Below are 17,056 nucleotides of genomic sequence, written 5' to 3' on the forward strand. Positions count from 1 at the left end.
GCAGGGTGGTGGATGGGCGATTCTGCTCCATGGTCTTTGGAATACCTCAAGTTTTTTTCCGGCCTGCACGTAATCTTAGCTTGTTCTGACTAGCCAGGTTTAAACTATGAATTTTCGGAGTAAAATCTGTACGTAGACTTCCTGAATACAGATATTCCATTTAGTGACTGTTCGAAATCACAACGGCACTAAAGAAAGGGACTTACGACCATTTCTCACACTTACAACTTTGATTTACTGAACCGTTGCTATGATTCGCTTAACAACGGTGACAAGGGAGGTTGTAAAATGGGCGAAAGCTCAATGAACAGCTGTCTCACTTAGCGACAAAGATGTGAGGGTCAATGGTGGTCGTAGATTGAGGCATATCTGTGCCTTGCTCTGCAGGGCAGCCTTCTAGTCAACTCCTCACCAATTTTCTGTTATGAGAGCTGGCTGCTCGGGCAGGGGGTTGGACTGGATGACCTCCAAGGTCCTTCCCAACCCTGTAACTCTATGATTCTTTAAGGGTCTCCTGATTGGGAGGGGGGTTGGACTGGATGACCTCCGAGGTCCCTTCCTGACCTAAATTGCTGTGCTGTTTCAAGGCATCTCCTAAAGCTGAGTCCAGCATCTAGGCGTTTGCGGTTTGGGGCAACGGTGGGGTTGTTGTGCAGATGCTGGAAAGTTGTGGGTCTTTGTAAGCGGAGTTGTTTCTTTGTCTGGTGTAGTGCCGTCTTCAGGTGGAAGGATTCTGGGACCCAGAAGGCTGGGCCGACCGGGTCGACCATCTGCCCTTCAGTTGATATGGTACAAGAAGATGGAAGTGGGCTGTCAGATCGGAAAGGCTGAGGAGGTTTGGATAGGAGCTTTTTCGACAGGGGGGGTTTGGATTAGGAGGATTCCTTCCTTCCTTCCTTCCTTCCTTCCTTCCTTCCTTCCTTCCTTCCTTCCCCTCTCTCTTTCTCTTTTCCTTCCTTCCTTCCTTCCGCTTTTTTTCTTTCTTTCTTTCTTTCCTGCCTTCCTTCCTATCTATCTCTATCTAACTCTGTCTACCTACCTACCTATCATTGACTTTGCATTCCCTTTTCTTTCTTTCTTTCTTTCTTTCTTTCTTTCTTTCTTTCCTACCTTCGTTTCTTTTCTTTCTTTCTTTCCTTCCTTCCTTCCTTCCTCCTTCCTTCCTTCGTTTCTTTCTTTCTTTCTTTCTTTCTTTCTTTCTTTCTTTCTTTCTTTCCTTCCTTCCTTCCTTCCTTCCTTCCTCCTTCCTTCCTTCGTTTCTTTCTTTCTTTCTTTCTTTCTTTCTTTCTTTCTTTCTTTCTTTCTTCCTTTCTTTTCTTTTTTTTTCTTTCCTTGCTTTCTTTCTGTTTCTTTCTTATCTAAACCTCCATCTATCTATCTATCTATCTATCTATCTATCTATCTATCTATCTATCTATCTCTATCTAAGTGACTTTGAATTCACCTTCCTTCCTTCCTTTCTTTCTCTCTGTCTCTTTCTCTCCTCTTTCTACCTTCCTTCCTTTTTTCTTCCTTCCTTTCTTTGTTTCTTTCTCTTCCCGTCCCCTGTTTCCCTCCCTCTCTCCTTCTAAGGCTAGGCCACCCACTTCCCGAGCAAACTCCAAACTCCAAACACACACACACAAGCACACACAAGCACACACACAAGCACAAAAAATCCCTTTGGATGGAATCCGGCCACAGCCGGTGATCTCATCTGGCTGACTCAACCAACCCAACCCCCCCCCCCCATTCCCTCCAAATCCGGCCTCCCCACTGTGGCATCGGCCGAGGCGGGGCGGTTGCGCTCACAGCAGCCAGGAAGGATGTCGCAGCAGGAAATGCAACTGCACAACTTGTGCGGCCGATGACAATCGCAGCCCTGCAAGGCTGAGATGTTTGGAGTTGCCTTAAAAACTTTCTTAAGCCACCGGGAACGAGGGGGACTCGAACCCGGGAGGTCCGTGGGGACCCAATGACTCCTGAAGGCATGGAAGGGGGGGACGACCGGTGGTCCCTGACGTTATACCCGCCAGGCTCCCTTCCAACCCTGTTCTCTGATTCTATAAGGGTCTCGTGCTTGAGCAGCGGGTTGGACTAAATGACCTCTGAGGTCGCTTCCAACCCTGTTACTCTATGATTCTGTAAGGGCCTCCTGCATGAGGGGCTGGACTAGATGACATCTGCGGTCCCTTCCAACCGTATTACTCTATGATTCTGTAGGATCTCCTGCCTGAGCAGGGGGTTGGACTACATGACCTCCAAGGTCCCTTCCAATCCAGTTACTCTGTGATTCAGTTAAGGCCTCCTGCATGAGGAGGGGTTGGACTAGATGACCTCTGAGGTCCCTTCCAACCCTACTACTTTATGGTTCTGTAAGGCTCTCCTGCTTTAGCACGGGGTGGACTGGATGACCTCCAAGGTTTAGAAGTCCGACATTTTCTGTTGGTGATACAGTTGTTGAATTCATTTTGCTCTGTTTTACGGCCTTTTTTGCCACCATTGTTAAGTGAAGTGTTGCCCTTTGCAACCTGGTTGTTAAGTGAATCTGGCTTCCTGCTGGGCAGAAGGTCTTGAAAGGAAGTTGCGCCACTCCGGGATCCCGCGACTGTTATAAATATGAATCAGTTGCCCAGAGTCCAAATGTTGGTCACCTGACCTTGCGACGGTCGTAACTATGAAACATGGTCAGAAGTCACTCCCCCCCAGTGGTGGGAAAGACTATTAGGTGTCAGAGAGGAAGCCAGATTCACTTAATGTCCGTGTTCCTGCCCATTTTTTTTCCTTTCAGTTGCCATTTCGAATGCCATCCCGCATGTCCTTGAGTTATGACGATTCATTTTAGCGACCGATCTGAACTCATTTCGATAGAGCTCTGTCCCCCGCAAAAGATGAATACAAAGGAGAAACATACCTTGAGAGGCCCAACTTGCCTTGTAACCCTTCACTGAATGACAGGTTCTAAATTACGATGCCCCCACCCCGGAAATCGGGTTGGATATAACTGGTCCTCACTGTTATGACCGTCACGGTCATATAATAAAAATTCAGGCACTGGGCATGAATTTACGATGTAATCGTCATTGGATCCTCCCCAGCCAGCTTCTGACGAGCAAAGGCAGTGAGGGAAGCCTGTTTCACTTAATGACTGCATGATTCGCTTAACGACGGTGCCCAAAATATCTGTTCTGCCGCTTTCCTTCCCCTGCCAGCTCATCTTCGGTTGCCAACCTGAAGTTTTATTGCCTGCTAACAGGATTTAGTTTTAATCTCTTTGGAATATGGAACAAAGTCCATATTTTGCTCAATTACTCAGCAATTAAAAATAGGATACTTGAGCCAAACAAGGTCATAATCCACCTCATCAATCGCCTTCTTTTTTCCTGGCTTGAGAACGGAAATATTATTCATGGCACCTGGCCCTTGGTTTCAAAAATACATTTCGTTCGCATGTGCTTCACCATTGAGAAGAGAGCCCTAAAATCCATCTAAAATAATCTCAAATCTTGGCCTCTTGAAATGGGGAGGACTCCAACTCCCAGAATCCTCCATCCAGCCATGCTTTAAGAGGGGAGGACTTCCATTCCCAGAATCCTCAGCCGGCCATGCGTTAAGAGGAGTGGGGTTCAACTCCCATAATCCCTCAGCCAGCAAGCGTTATGAGGGATGGACTCCAACTCCCAGAATTCCCCAGCCTTCATGTTTAGGAGGGGAGGACTTCAACTCCCATAATCCCTCGGCTGGCCTGCTTTAAGAGGGGTGACCCTCATCTCAGTTTGCTGGCTGAGGAATCCTGGGAGTTGAAGTCCACCCATCTCCAGGTTTAAACTGGAGCCAATTGGCAAAGCTGTATAATTTTCTATTTCTGGTTTCGTATTGAGTTACTGAAAATTTAACCCCGGAGGGTGACTCCTCTCTCCTTATCTTACAAATATGAGTAAACTTGGAGTAGGAGGGAGTATCGGCAGTAGGGACCATGAAAGGTTAAAAACAACCAACCAATCTGGAGATTTAACCATGTTTCGAAATTATAAACTGGGTTTTGGAACTGAGAAATGAGTAATTTATTTTTTTGTCATATAGCAGTCCTCTACTTATGGCCAGAATTGAGCCCAAAACTTCTGTTGTTAAATGAGACAATTGTTAAGTGGATTTTGTTCCATTTTATGACCATCTTTGCCACTGTTGCTAAGTAAATCACTGCAGTCCTTCAGTGGATAACTTGGTCGTTAAGTGAATCCTGCTTCCCCCCTTGACATTGTTTGTTGGAAGGTCACAAAAGCGAATCTCATGACCCCGGGACATTACAACTGCCTTAAATACGAGTCAGTTCTAAGCGTCCAAATTTTGATTATGTGACCACGGAGATGTTATGATGGTCATAAGTCTGAAAAACGGCCACAAACGACTTTTTTCCAATAACCATTGTAACTTTGAGCAGTCACTAAATGAACTGTTATAACTCAAGGACTTCCTGAATTTTCACAAGTTGTATTTGACTTAACGGCCAGAATTGGGGCCAGATTGTTTCGTCGGTAAAGAAGGCAGCTGTTAAGTCAGAAATAACATTATGACCGGTTTTGCCACCGTTGTTAAGTAAATCACTGTAGTTGTGTGAATTTACACGATCGTTAAGCGAATCCTGATCTTAACTGGGGCTTATTTTCAGGGTAAGGTTTCTATTATGAGCATGCTGGAAAAAAATCACGCTAGGGCTTATTTTCCAGTTGGGTCTTATCTTCAGGGGAACCGGGTACATAGCCCGTCTCGTCAGAAAGTATATTTCCCTGATTTGGTATAATGAAAATTAATCATTGTTTAGACAAGTCCTATAAATTAAAATTAATGAATTAATGTGATTTATTTAAATAACACAAGCTTTGAAATCGGGACTCATTTGAATGTTTCTAATAGGACAGGTAGTCCTCGACTTATAACAGTTCACATAGGCACCATGCAAAGTTACAACTTATGACTGCATTTCACACTTATGTCCATTGGGTCCCGTGATCAAAATTCGGACACTGACTCGTATTTATGACGGTTGCAGTATTCCCAGGGTCACTCAATCTCCTTTTGCAACCTTCTGACAGGCAAAGCCAATCAGGAAGCCAGATTCACTTAACGACCATATCACTCACAAAACTTTTTACAGCGATTCACTTAGCAATGGTGGCGAGGAAGATCATACATGGGGGGGGAATGGATTTCACCAATGTCTCGCTTAATGACAGAAAATTTGCACTCGCTGGGGGTCATCATTCATATTTATGACGGTGTGGCACCACCTAGTGTCATGCAATCCTTTTTTTCTGTCTGTCTGGAGTCAAATCAATGACGAAACATGACTCGCTTAACAACGTGGGACTAATGGAAGAACTGCAGTGAGAGAGTTTGCAAAAAGGGGCAAAACCTGTTTACCGACGGAAATCCTGGTCGTAACTCGAGGACCCACCGGTATTTGTTCAATAAATGCAGAGGTGGCATTGGACGTAAGTGTGAAAAATGGTCCCATGTCTTTTTTTTTTTTTTTCAGTGCTGTTGTAAGTTCGATCAGTCACTAAACAAGCTGACATTGGCAGCCAAGTCCAACCTTCTGGTTTTAAAGCCGTATTAGTTACTTTAGGAATGGATACTCACTGCAGAGGCTCGTTACGGCAACACACAACAACATGGTTGGAAAATGTTCTCTCTTTGGGACAACACATTTGGGGGCTGGAAAAAAAATCTTTTTTAATGGCTTGGCAAGGTGCGTCCAATTTCTGGAAGGCGGCCTCAGCATTCAAGGCCTACTCATTACATGGGAGTAAAGTCTTGGCATCCCAAGAATTAAGCCAGCATGCTTTAAGAGGGGAGGACTTCAACTCCCAGAATCCCCCAGCCAGCCATGCTTTAAGCAGGGAAGACTTCAACTCCCAGAATCCCTTGGCCGGCCTGCTTTAAGAGGGATGGCCCTCATCTTATTTTGCAGGCTAAGGAGTCCTGGGAGTTGAAGTCCACCTATCTCCAAATTTAAGATCAGTGGACTTCAACTCCCAGAATCCCCTTCCTTCCTTCCTCCCCCCCTCCCCCCCCTTCCAGAATTCCCCACTTTATCTCTTCATCTCTTATTTGTGGTGTTGTGTGTTTTGTTGCAGTGATGTGTTGTTGTAGTGATTGTGTCTCTCCAAGGTCCCTTCCAACTCCGTCAATCTATGATTCTGTCAGAGTCTGCTGGCTGAAGTTGGGGGTTGGACTAGATGACCTCTGAGGTCCCTGCCAACCCCGTCCTTCTATGATTCGATGACCCACAAACACGTTCACGCTGTGTGTTGACACTCAGTGGTGATGTCAGGCCGACTTGTAAGTTGATTGCCGTCCATTTTTGTCTGTGTGATTTGAATTGCGTTGTGGGTTCGGAAGGGAGCTACACAAGCGCTACACAACAGTGGCTTTGGGTTGCCGAAGAGTTGTCGCCTCAAATCGACGTGGGTCCCAAAATGGGATTGCAACGTTAAAAGTCCTTGACTTGCAATGCTTCATTTTGTGACCATTCCCTAAGTTCCAACGGCTGTGGAAAAAGGACTTGTGGCTATTTTTTTCACACTCAATGACCATGGCAGCATCCCCATCATCAGGTGATTCCCAATTTGGACAACTGGCCACTTGACTCATATTGATGACGACCTAGATCCCCTCTTGTGACCTTCCAACAAAGCAAATTCAACAGGGAAGCCAGATTCGCTTAACGACTGGGATGCTAACTGCAGGGATTCCCTTAGCAAGTGCTGCGAGAATCGTAATCAAACAGGGCAATACCCCACTGGAGAATCTGTCTCGCTTAGCAACAGAAACGTTGGGCTCCCTTTACGGTCATAAGTCGAGGACTCTCTTGTAACGGGGGATTGACATTTGACGACTGTGTTACAGAGAATGGCAGTGATTCATTGAACAACTGCAAGAAAGGGTGTAAAGTGAGGCAAAGCTCACTTAATGACTGGTTAGCAGCTGTAATTTTAGAGTCTGTTGGTCGTAAGTCGAGGACTTCCTGCGTTTTCTCGTGGCTCTGTGCCAGCATCTGGGCTTATCACGGCTATTAAACCAAGCAGATGATAAACTTATTTTTTACAGAGATGCAGGCTGTCAATTTTGGGGCGCAGCCAAATTTGGTCCCCTGGTGTGGATAAGTACAAAAAGCCCCAGAATTTTGTGTCTTAAAAATTAAAGTAGGAAAGAAAGAAAGAGAAGGAAGGAGGGAGGGAAGGAAGGAAGGAAGGAAGGGGGAGAGAGAGAAAAGAAAGAGAAAAAGACACAGGTGATTAGAGAGAAAAATAAAGAAAAAGAAAATGTATAGACGTGTTGAGTCCCTTACTCTTTACTCTTTATGGGCGTGACTGCGTTCCCACTCACGCTAGTAACACTCTTGCTAAATTTGCAGATGATACAACCGTGGTGGGACTTATCTCCGTGGTGGGGCGGGGGGAATGACTGCCTGCCGAGATGAGGTGGACCAACGGTTGCTTTCGTGGTGTGGAGACAATAACTTGGTCCTCAACACCAAAAAGACCAAGGAGCTTATAGTGGACTATATAGAAGGAACAGATCAGACATCCAGCCCTTGCTTATCAACGGAGACCGAGTGGAGCAAGTGGCCAGTTTTAAGTTTCTGGGTGTTACCCTAAAAGAGGACCTGACCTGGGGGGCTCACATTGCAGCCCTGGTCAAAAGGGCCCAGCAGACATTATACTACCTGAGGCTTCTCAGGAAACAACCACTGAATGGAAAACTGCTGGTGACCTTCTACCGCTGCACCAGAGAGAGAGAGCATTTTAACTTACTGCACCTCTGTATGGTTTGCCAATTGCACCGGGGCAGATCGGACAGCCACTCCAGAGGGTGAACGTCGTTGCCCAGAGGATCACTGGTTGCCCTCTCCCCTCTTTGGAAGAGCTTTAGAGCTCCCGCTGCCTTAAGGAAGGTCAAAACATTCTCAAAGTTCCACCTCATCCTGGGCACCAGCCTTTTTTTGAACTATTACCATCTGGCAGACGGTACAGGATAATAAAAACAAGGAGAAATAGGCTGAAAAACAGCGTCTATCCCAGGGCAGGAGCTCTGTTGGATTCTGCTGTATAGTGCAAGAGAACAAGAGGGAGAGAATGGGAGAAAGAAAGAGCGAGAGAGAGAGGAAGTAAAAATGGAGGAAGAGAGAAAAAGAAATAGGGAAAGAGAAAGAAAAAAGTGAGGGTGGAGGAAAGAGCAAGCAAAAAAGAGAGAGGGAGGGAGAGAGAGACCAAAAGAAAGAAAGGAAGGAAGAAAGGGAGAGGGAGACAGAGAGAGGGGAAGTAAAGAAATGGAGAGAGAGAGAAAAGAGACAGAAAGAACAAGAAAGAGGGATAGAGAGAAACAAGAAAAAAGAAAAGGAAAGAAATAGAGGGGGGAGGAAGGGAATGAGGTAGGGAAAGAGAGAAAGAAAGAAGAGAGGAGAAAGGGAGAGAGGGAGAGAATGAGAGAGAGAGAACAAACGGAGAGAGAGAAAGGAAAAGGAAGAGAGGGAGGGAATGAGGGAGGGAAAGAAGGGGGAGGGAGTGGGAGAGAGAAAAAAGATGAAAGCTAGTGAGAGGAAGAAAGGGAGAGAAAGAAAAAGGAAGGAGAGGAAAGAAAAAGAAAGAAAGAAAAGAAAGAAAGAAAGAAAGAAAGGAGAGGGGAGGAATGAGGTAGGGAGAGAGAGACTAAAAGAAAGAAAGAAAGAAAAAGGAGGGAGAGAAAAAGAAAGATAGAAAGTGGAATAGAGGGAAACAGAAAAAGAAAGGGTGGGAGAGAAGAAAGGAAGGAAGGAAAGAGAGAGGGAAGGAGAGAAGAAGAGAGGGAATGGTTAAAAAAACCTTTAGCCTAAAACCAGAATAATTTTCTGAGACATTTTTCAGCCTTAAAGGATAACCTCAAATAAATCTCCAAAATGATAAAATTCAACGGAAAGGCTTAATATTTTTTTTCTATATAATTTTGATCCGATGGGTGTGTGTGTGTGTGTGTGTGTGTGTTTGTGTGAAAGGATGAAAAATATATAAGAAAAATGTTTTCCCCCCCCAAGTACAATAGGTCGTCCTCGATTTATTCAGAGTGACAGTCCCATGGAAAAAGAGACTTCTGATGAGGGCTAGGAATCTACCGGTTCAGACTGGTTCAAGCAAAGCGTACACTCACCAAACTGGTGGTTACACCAGTTGAATCCCACCACTGTTATCGGGCCCCTTGTTTCATACTTATGACCGTTGCAATATCCCCAGGGTCACGTGATCAGATTTCAGATGCTCAGCGCCGGACTTGTATTTATGATGGTCGTAGCATCCGGGGGTGTCGCATGGCCCCCTTTACGACCTGACGAGCAAAGCCAACGGGGAGGCCGGATTCGCTTAACAACTGTGTGACTCACTGAACAGTGAGCAGTGAGTCGTTTGAACAACGGTGGCAAGGAAGGTCATAAAACTGGGCAGAACTCACTTAACCAAGGTCTCACTTAGCAACAGAAATGCCTGGGTCCAATAATGGTCATACCTCGAGGACTCGCTATAAAATTAATACATTTCTGCGTGTGAGACCCCCCTTAGCGAGATAAATTTTGGTTTCAATTGTGGTCATAAGTTGAGGACTACTTATAAACGAAATTATTTTTCTTCTACGATCGCTTAGCACGTTAAATTTTGGTTCCAATTCTCATCGTAAATCGTGACTACGTATAAAAGAAATGAATTTTCTACTCGTAAAACCTCTGAGCATGATAAATTTTGGCCTCGATTTTGTTCGTAAGTTGAGGACTACCAATAAAAGAATTAAATTTTCTGCTCATAAGATTGCTTAAATTTTGGGGTTAATTTTGGTTGTAAATTGAGGATTATCCATAAAAGAATTAAATTTTATGCTTGTAAGATCAATTAATATGTTAAATATTGGACTCGATTTTGGGTTGTAAATCGAGGACTACCCACAAAAGTTAAATTTTCTGCTCGTAAGACCTTTTTGCAAGTGAAATATTGATCTCGATTGGCATCGTAACTCAACTACCTATAAAAGAATTAAATGTTCTGCTCAAAAGATCACTTAATGTTAAATTTTGGGCTCGATTGTGGTCATAAATCGAGGACTGCCTATAAAAGAATTAAATTTTCTGCTCATAAGATCGCTTCATATGTTAAATTTTGGGCTCAGTTTTGGTCGTAAATTGAGGACGACTCATAAGGTTAATTTTTCCGCTCGTAAGACCCTTTAGCAAGTGAACTTTTGACCTCGGTCGCAATCGTAAGTCGAGGATTACCCGGAAGCTTGGAATTGTGACCTTAAGCCATCCCCCTTTTTTGGCCCTTTCACCCCTTCGGTAAATGGAACACTACAACGAGTATTAACTTAATCGAAGTTGATCCCGAACGACGTTTTAAGTAGCTATGTCATTTGGATTATTCCCTTAATAACTCGTCGATTCTCGAATTGTTGAAAAGCCAACTCCACTTTTTTCAATTGCGGTTTTTCTTTGTGTTTCTTTTGCAGAGAGAAAAAGATTTGCCAACTTTGGGGCGAGAGCGGAGAGATTTATTGTCTTAAGGTAAGACTTACTATCTGTTGTAGAAATTTCGTCATGGAGTTTCGGGAAAGGCCAGAACTAGAGGTCGACTTTCGTCCTTTCATGCGGGGATTTAGTCTGCTGCCTTCCGGAGACACGCAACCCCCTTCACTTCCTCTTCCTCCCCTTCCTCCTCCCCTCCTTCCTTTCTCCTCCCCTTTCTCTTCCTCATCTTCCTCCTCCTTTTTCTCCTCTTCTCCGTCCTCCTCTTCTCCCTCTTCCTCCTCCTCCTTTTTCCCTTCCTTGACCCTTCCTAGTTCTCTCCCTCCTCCTCCTCTCCCTCCTCCCCTTTCTCTTCCTCCTATTTGTCTTTCCTCTCCTTCGTCTTCCTCCTCCTTTTCCTCTTCTTCTCCCTCCTGTACTCCTCTGCTCCTCTTCCTTATCCTCCCCTTCTTTCTCCCTCCTTCCCTTCCTCCTCCCACTCCTTTTTCTTTACTTCCTCCTCTCCTTCCTTCTCTTTCTTTACCGTCTCCTCCCTCTTCCTTTCCCTCCTTCTACATCCTCCTCCTTTCTCTCCTCCCCCTCCTCCTTTTCTTCCTCTCTGTATACCCTATTTTTTTTTGTAGCACCAACGACATTTCCTAGTTTGGTCATGAAACCTGCTCCTCCCCTTTTAGCGCTGATGACGTTCCCTAGTTGGGTCATGAAATGTCTCCAAGAAAACCACCAAGCTCAGAGAGCACCAATTCAACCCCAAACTACAAAAATTCTCCTCTGTTAGTATTTAGCTGTTTTTAGTTTTATCTTTTCATCCTCAGGAATTAATTTAATTAATCTCCCGCTCGAGTGGGAGACCCTGACAGAAATACAGAGCTGGAAGGGGCCCTAGAGGTTTTTTAGTCCATTTCAAATTTATTCCGCCCGATTGGAGTTAAAAACCCTCTCCTTTTTTTATACAAAAAACAAAACAAAACACAGATTAAGCCTTTTTGAAAGCCAAAAATTAAACCTTAAATGTTCACATAGGGAGATCCTTCATCCCTTCCCACCACAGCTTTGGATTAAACCTCAGCCTTCTGCCAAGTAAATGTACTTGACGGAGGAACGCGTCATTTCGGTTACGTCCTGGCTTAAAAGCTTGCCCAGGGCAACCGATGTGAAAAGGAGAATTAGTAGAATTGATAATTTCTGAATTTCTGGATGTGAGACTTTATTTGGGACTAGCTGGATATCCGTGCTTCGCTACGAAACTCTGTGGTCGGGCTTAGTTTTGGGGGAGGAAAATAAGGGGGGAGGAATTCTGTCTCTGCCTACCAGCATCCATCAGTATTCATCTGGCTAACGTCCTGTCAATGTGTGAGAGAGTTGAGGGATGTTTGGAAACTGAAATAGTATTTGCTGTGTGAGTGAGGAGACAGCAAGGAGCCTAGGCGTGGTTTAGCTCAACTGTTCTGTACTAAAGCTGCTTGGTGCTATGAAAGTAAAACTGCTCTCTGCTTGTGTTTTGCATTTAGGACAGATTTCTTTTCAGGTGTGGAGGGGGAGTCAAACTCCTTAGCATCAGAGCGTGTTAATTGCTGTAGAAGAAATACTAATGAAATACTAATGCTCTGATGGTCATTTCGAAAAATCCTTTCTTAGTGAGCCCCTAGAAGCCAAGAGGAACATCCGGGCCAAATTTCAAGTTTGTAGGCTTTACAGTTCTGGAGATTTTGTGATGATGCATGAGGGGTATTTTGCTTTTATATATATAGATAGAAAATTCCCGTTAAGGCTGTTCATTGTGATGTTGAGGTTGTGGTTTTTTTCTTGTCTCGTAAGGGAAAAAACTCCCACGGAAATTTGGGGAAAATTAGCTCATTTTTGGAGGCCAAAAGGAGCTGATGTTATTGGGACGTTGCCGTATAATATGCAGGAATGTTCCTTTTAAGGAGTGAGGAAGCAACCGGAAAAAAAAAGGGAAATGGCGAAGGGAAAATTGCTGCCTTTATCCGTCTTCTCCGACCTGATGTTTTCCAGATGTGTGTCGCGAATACAGCAATGCGTATCTGGACTGACCGGAAGCTCTGGAGAGCGGCCATCTTGGCCCAGGCTGTTGTAGGACTCTTCCACACCCTTCACCTCTCCCTGTGCCCATTGGGAATTCGGTATGGGGGAGTCCTCGTCTTAACGACCGCAACTGAGAGACGGATTTCCGTGACTTTAGCACGCAGGTCCCTAGATTTGACAGTTTTAAGGATTGTGGACTTCAACTCCCAGAATTCTTCAGCTAGCCAAGATGGCTGCGGGATTCTGGGAGTTGGTCTGTAAATTGAAGGTTTGTAGACTTCAACTCCCAAAATGCCTAGCTGGACAAGATGGCTGTGGAATTGTGGGAGCTGATCAGAAGTGAGTACCGGTTGTGAGTGCGAGGACCAGTCATAAGTTCAAGGAAGTATCTGCATGTGAGTGTAAGAAGCAGTCATAAGTGTGAGGACTTGTCATAAGTGTGAGGATTTGTCATAAGTGTGGGCCCTTATCCCAAATTTTGGGTTCCATTGTTGTCATGAGTTGAGGACTCACTTGGTGCACAGAGAGTCCTTGACTTATAACAGTTCATTTAGTGACCAAAGTTGCCACGGGATTGAAAGCAAAAGGACTCACGACTGTTTTTTCCCCTTAACGACCACCGCGGCATCTCGACAGTCACAGCGATCCAAATTCACTCTGTCTGGCTGACAACTGCCTTTACGATGGGGGCCGCCTCACAGCATTGCTGCCATCCCCTTTTTGCGATGTTCATGGGGGAAAACAGATTCACTTAGCGACAACATGATTCCCTGAAGAAGTGCATGGCTTCGCTTAACAACCGGGGGGGGTCAAGAAAGTTCATCCAATGGGCCCGAATTCCCTGAAAAGTCTCACTTAGCAACGGGAATTTGTGATTGTAAGTCGAGGACTACTGATAGGTAAAAAAATTTCCATACTTGATGTAGTTTTTTACGCCAATGTGGATTTGTTTCCCGATTCTTTATTCATTATTTAAATTTTAAGATCCAAATTTAAATTTATGCCGCAGCCGTTGTGTGTTTATTCAAGCAGAAACGAGGATTAAAAGCTCATTTTTCCCCCTCTGGGTAATTTGATACTATCATTATTTCTTTTTTTAATAATAGCCTGTCATCTAGCTTATAAAAGTCATGGCATTTTTAATTGCTAGGATGATATTCGGCATTATTTCTGCTAACTGCAGGGAGTGATTTCCCTGGAAAACGATAATTAGAATTAACAGTTTTTCTCATCGGGCTGAAATAACACAGACCGTCCTCGACTTAACGACCAGAATGTAGCCCAAAGTTGATGCCACTAAATGAGACCATTCAGGGAGTTTGGTCTCATTTGACAAATGTTCTTTGTCCCCATGAATTTTGATTTTGGGATCAAAATTTGGGCGCTTGGCCACTCAACTCATATTTACGACAGTCACGCCGTCCCCTTTTTGCGACCTTCTGTCAAGCAATGTCCATGGGGAAGCCAGGTTTACTTAACGACCATGTGGCGAACTTAATGACTGCAGGGATGCACTTCACAGCTATGGCAAGAGGGGTGGTTGAACGGGGCAGGCAGGGCTCAAAAAAGGGTCTCGCTTAGTGACAGAAATGGTCGTAGGTCGAGGACTAGCTGTATTGCAAGATCTCAGCGGTGACCTTAAGAGCAAGGCCTGAACTGACATTCTGGTTTGGTCTTGCTGGACAGCCATTTGTCTGGAATGGTATCGGGTCTCCTGCTTGAGCAGGGGGTTGGACTAGATGACCCCCAAGGTCCCTTCCCAGTCTGTTATTCTATGATTCTGTGCAGGTCTCCTGCTTGAGCCAGGGGTTGGACTAGATGACCTCCAAGGCCCCTTCCCACCACATCCACCTATGCTGTAGAGAAGCTTTGGAGGAGAAAACCCTGTTTTTCAAGCTTTGGCTAATAATTTGAAATCAATATTCACCAATTATTTTCCATACTGTTTGCTTAAACTCCTCAAGGCCCATCATTCACATCTCTTCTGTTTGGAGTACAGCCGTCAAATTTCCATTGTTAAGCGGAGACACGTGTCCAGTGTCCAGTTGTTAAGTCGAGGACTTAGATGTATTTCATGCCAAGCCGAGGAAATAACTCCAATTTCTTTTTTTCCCCGGAGAAGGAACAATGGAACTTGCAAACACGCTGCGGTTTAAATGCAGCTCCCCACGGGCTGAATTGCAGCTGTTGAACAATGAAAAAAACAAAAAAGAACAGATTTTTCTTTTTAAAACAACAATAATAATCAGATTGGGTTGATGGGAAAGTTTTCCCCACCTGTATTTTGTACAGACGATCTTTGCTAATTTCCTCTTTTTTTTGTTTCTTCTTCTTCTTTTTCTTCTTCTTTTTGGTCAAAGTTAACCTTGGTTTGAAATGCTTAAAAAGTGGAATCTATTATCAGGATATATCTATGTATGTATCTATCTCTTGGTATGTATCAATTTATCTGTCTGTCTTTCTGTCTCTATGTCTCTCTCTAATCTACCTATCTTCTATTTAGTATTTGTGTATATCAATCATCTATCCATCCATATCTATCGATCTGTCTGTCTGTCTGTCTACCTATCTACCTGCCTACCTACCTATCTATACATCTATCTATCTAATCTATCAATCTTCTATTTTGTATTTGTATCAATCGTCTATCCATCCATCCATCCATCCATGCATATCTGTCTATCTATATATCTATCTGTTCATCTATATTCTATTTAGTATTTGTCCATCAATCATCTATTTTTTATTTAGTATTTGTATCAATCATCTATCTATCAATCATCCATCCATCCATTCAGTATTTGTATCTATCTATCTGTCTGTCCATCCATCCATCCATCCACCTTCTATTTAATATTTCTCTGTATCCATCCATCCATCTCTGTCTGTCTATCTGTTCATCTATATTCTGTTTGGTTTTTGTCTGTATCAATCATGTATCTATCAATCATCCATCCATCCATTCAGTATTTATATTAATCATCTATCCTATCCTATCCTATCCTATCCTATCCTATCCTATCCTATCCTATATAGTTACTATTTAGTATTTGTCTATATCAATCATTTATTTTTTATTTACTATTTGTATCAATCATCTGTCTGTCTATCCACCTTCTATCCATCCTTCTGTCTCTCTCTCTCTGCAATCTAATTATGTCTGTCTGTCTGTCTGTCTGTCTGTCTCTATCTATCTATCTATCTATCTATCTATCTATCTATCTATCTAATCTGTGGGGTCTTTGGTGCCCTACAAATTTGGTCCTTTTCTTGCAGACCTTTCATGACCCAACTAGGAAACATCATCAGTGCTTAGAAGGATGGGCGGTTTGCTCTCAACTTACATGTGTGAAATTGAGAGGATGCCGTCCGCCTCCCCTATAAGGTGACAGGTTACAGGTTTATAAAATGAATGGAAGAATGAATTAAAATCCATTAAAGCATGAAACGTGATGCTGAGTAAAATGCATTAGAAGTTGTACCAAAAGGTTACACAACCGTACAGAAGTTGTTGAAGCACGCCAAAACTGGACCATTGAAGCGGTCCTGGATCTTTTGACACGAGGCCCACAACCACCCAATCAAAGTAGACAAAGTTTTGACATTCAAAACTGGTTCAGAGTGGTTCTGGCGGTCCGGTTGCGGAAATTTAGACTAGTTTGGAGCTTGGAGTATGATTTTGACCTTTTGATGCTTGCACGAGGTGTTCTTGGCTCTCTTAGCTAGCTGTGAGGATCAGTGGAGTAGATAGATGGTCTTTGGCTTTTCCAAGCTGCATCAGCGTTGGCAAATTACTAGCGTATTCCTTTGGGAGTTCAGAAGACCTTTGGGGCTGCATCTCCTTGGTTTATTCTCCTTTCGTGCCGGTTGTTTATGCCTGGTTCTCGCCTTCTTTCGCCGGCATCTTCTCCGGCAGGGCTCTCGGCAAACGTACATCTTGAGGTCTCTCCTCCGACAGAATATGTGCGGCTCGGGGTTGAACTGTGGGGACCTTGGTGCTCTCTGAGCTGGGTGGATTTCTTGCGGGCGTTTTTTTGACTGAACTAGGGAACGTTATCAGTGCTAGAAAGGAGAAGGAGGAAAAGAACTTGTGGGGTCCTTGGTCCTCTCTGAGCTGGGTGGTTTTCTTGCAGACATTTCATGACCCAGCTAGGGAACATCATCAGTGTTAGAAGAAAGGGTGTGCGTAAAGGAGGATGAAGAGGACTTTCTTTGATGCTGTCTGAGCTGGGTGGTTTTCTTGCAGACATTTCATGACCCAGCTAGGGAACATCATCAGTGTTAGAAGAAAGGGTGTGTGGGGAGGAGGAGGAGGAAGAGGAGTTTGGGGTTCTTGGTGCTCTCTGAGCTGGGTGGTTTTTGTTGCAGACATTTCATGACCCATATTTGCGAGGATAGATTGTAAGTCACTTGTTTTGCTGCCTTTGTAACTTTGGTCACTAAAGGAATGGTTGTAAGTCAAGGACTACCTTTATGGCCCTTCAAAACAAC

At 44.1% G+C, this 17,056-nt stretch overlaps 1 protein-coding gene across 5 annotated transcripts in view; it reads left to right on the forward strand.

Annotated features, from left to right (window-relative positions):
- The window catches only part of LOC113451216 (uncharacterized), an 89,456-nt gene that overhangs the window by 11,220 nt on the left and 61,180 nt on the right, over positions 1–17,056 (forward strand). For all 5 annotated transcript variants that reach the window (XM_087916408.1, XM_087916404.1, XM_087916405.1 and 2 more), the window contains exon 2: positions 10,504–10,558. The gene's annotated coding sequence lies outside the window, so the exon portion shown is untranslated. The remainder of the gene's footprint in view (positions 1–10,503; positions 10,559–17,056) is intronic.

The sequence above is a fragment of the Pseudonaja textilis genome, chromosome Z (genome assembly GCF_049901715.1).
Source record: "Pseudonaja textilis isolate UNSWEBS1 chromosome Z, rPseTex1.2, whole genome shotgun sequence".
Taxonomy (NCBI): Eukaryota; Metazoa; Chordata; class Lepidosauria; order Squamata; family Elapidae; genus Pseudonaja; species Pseudonaja textilis.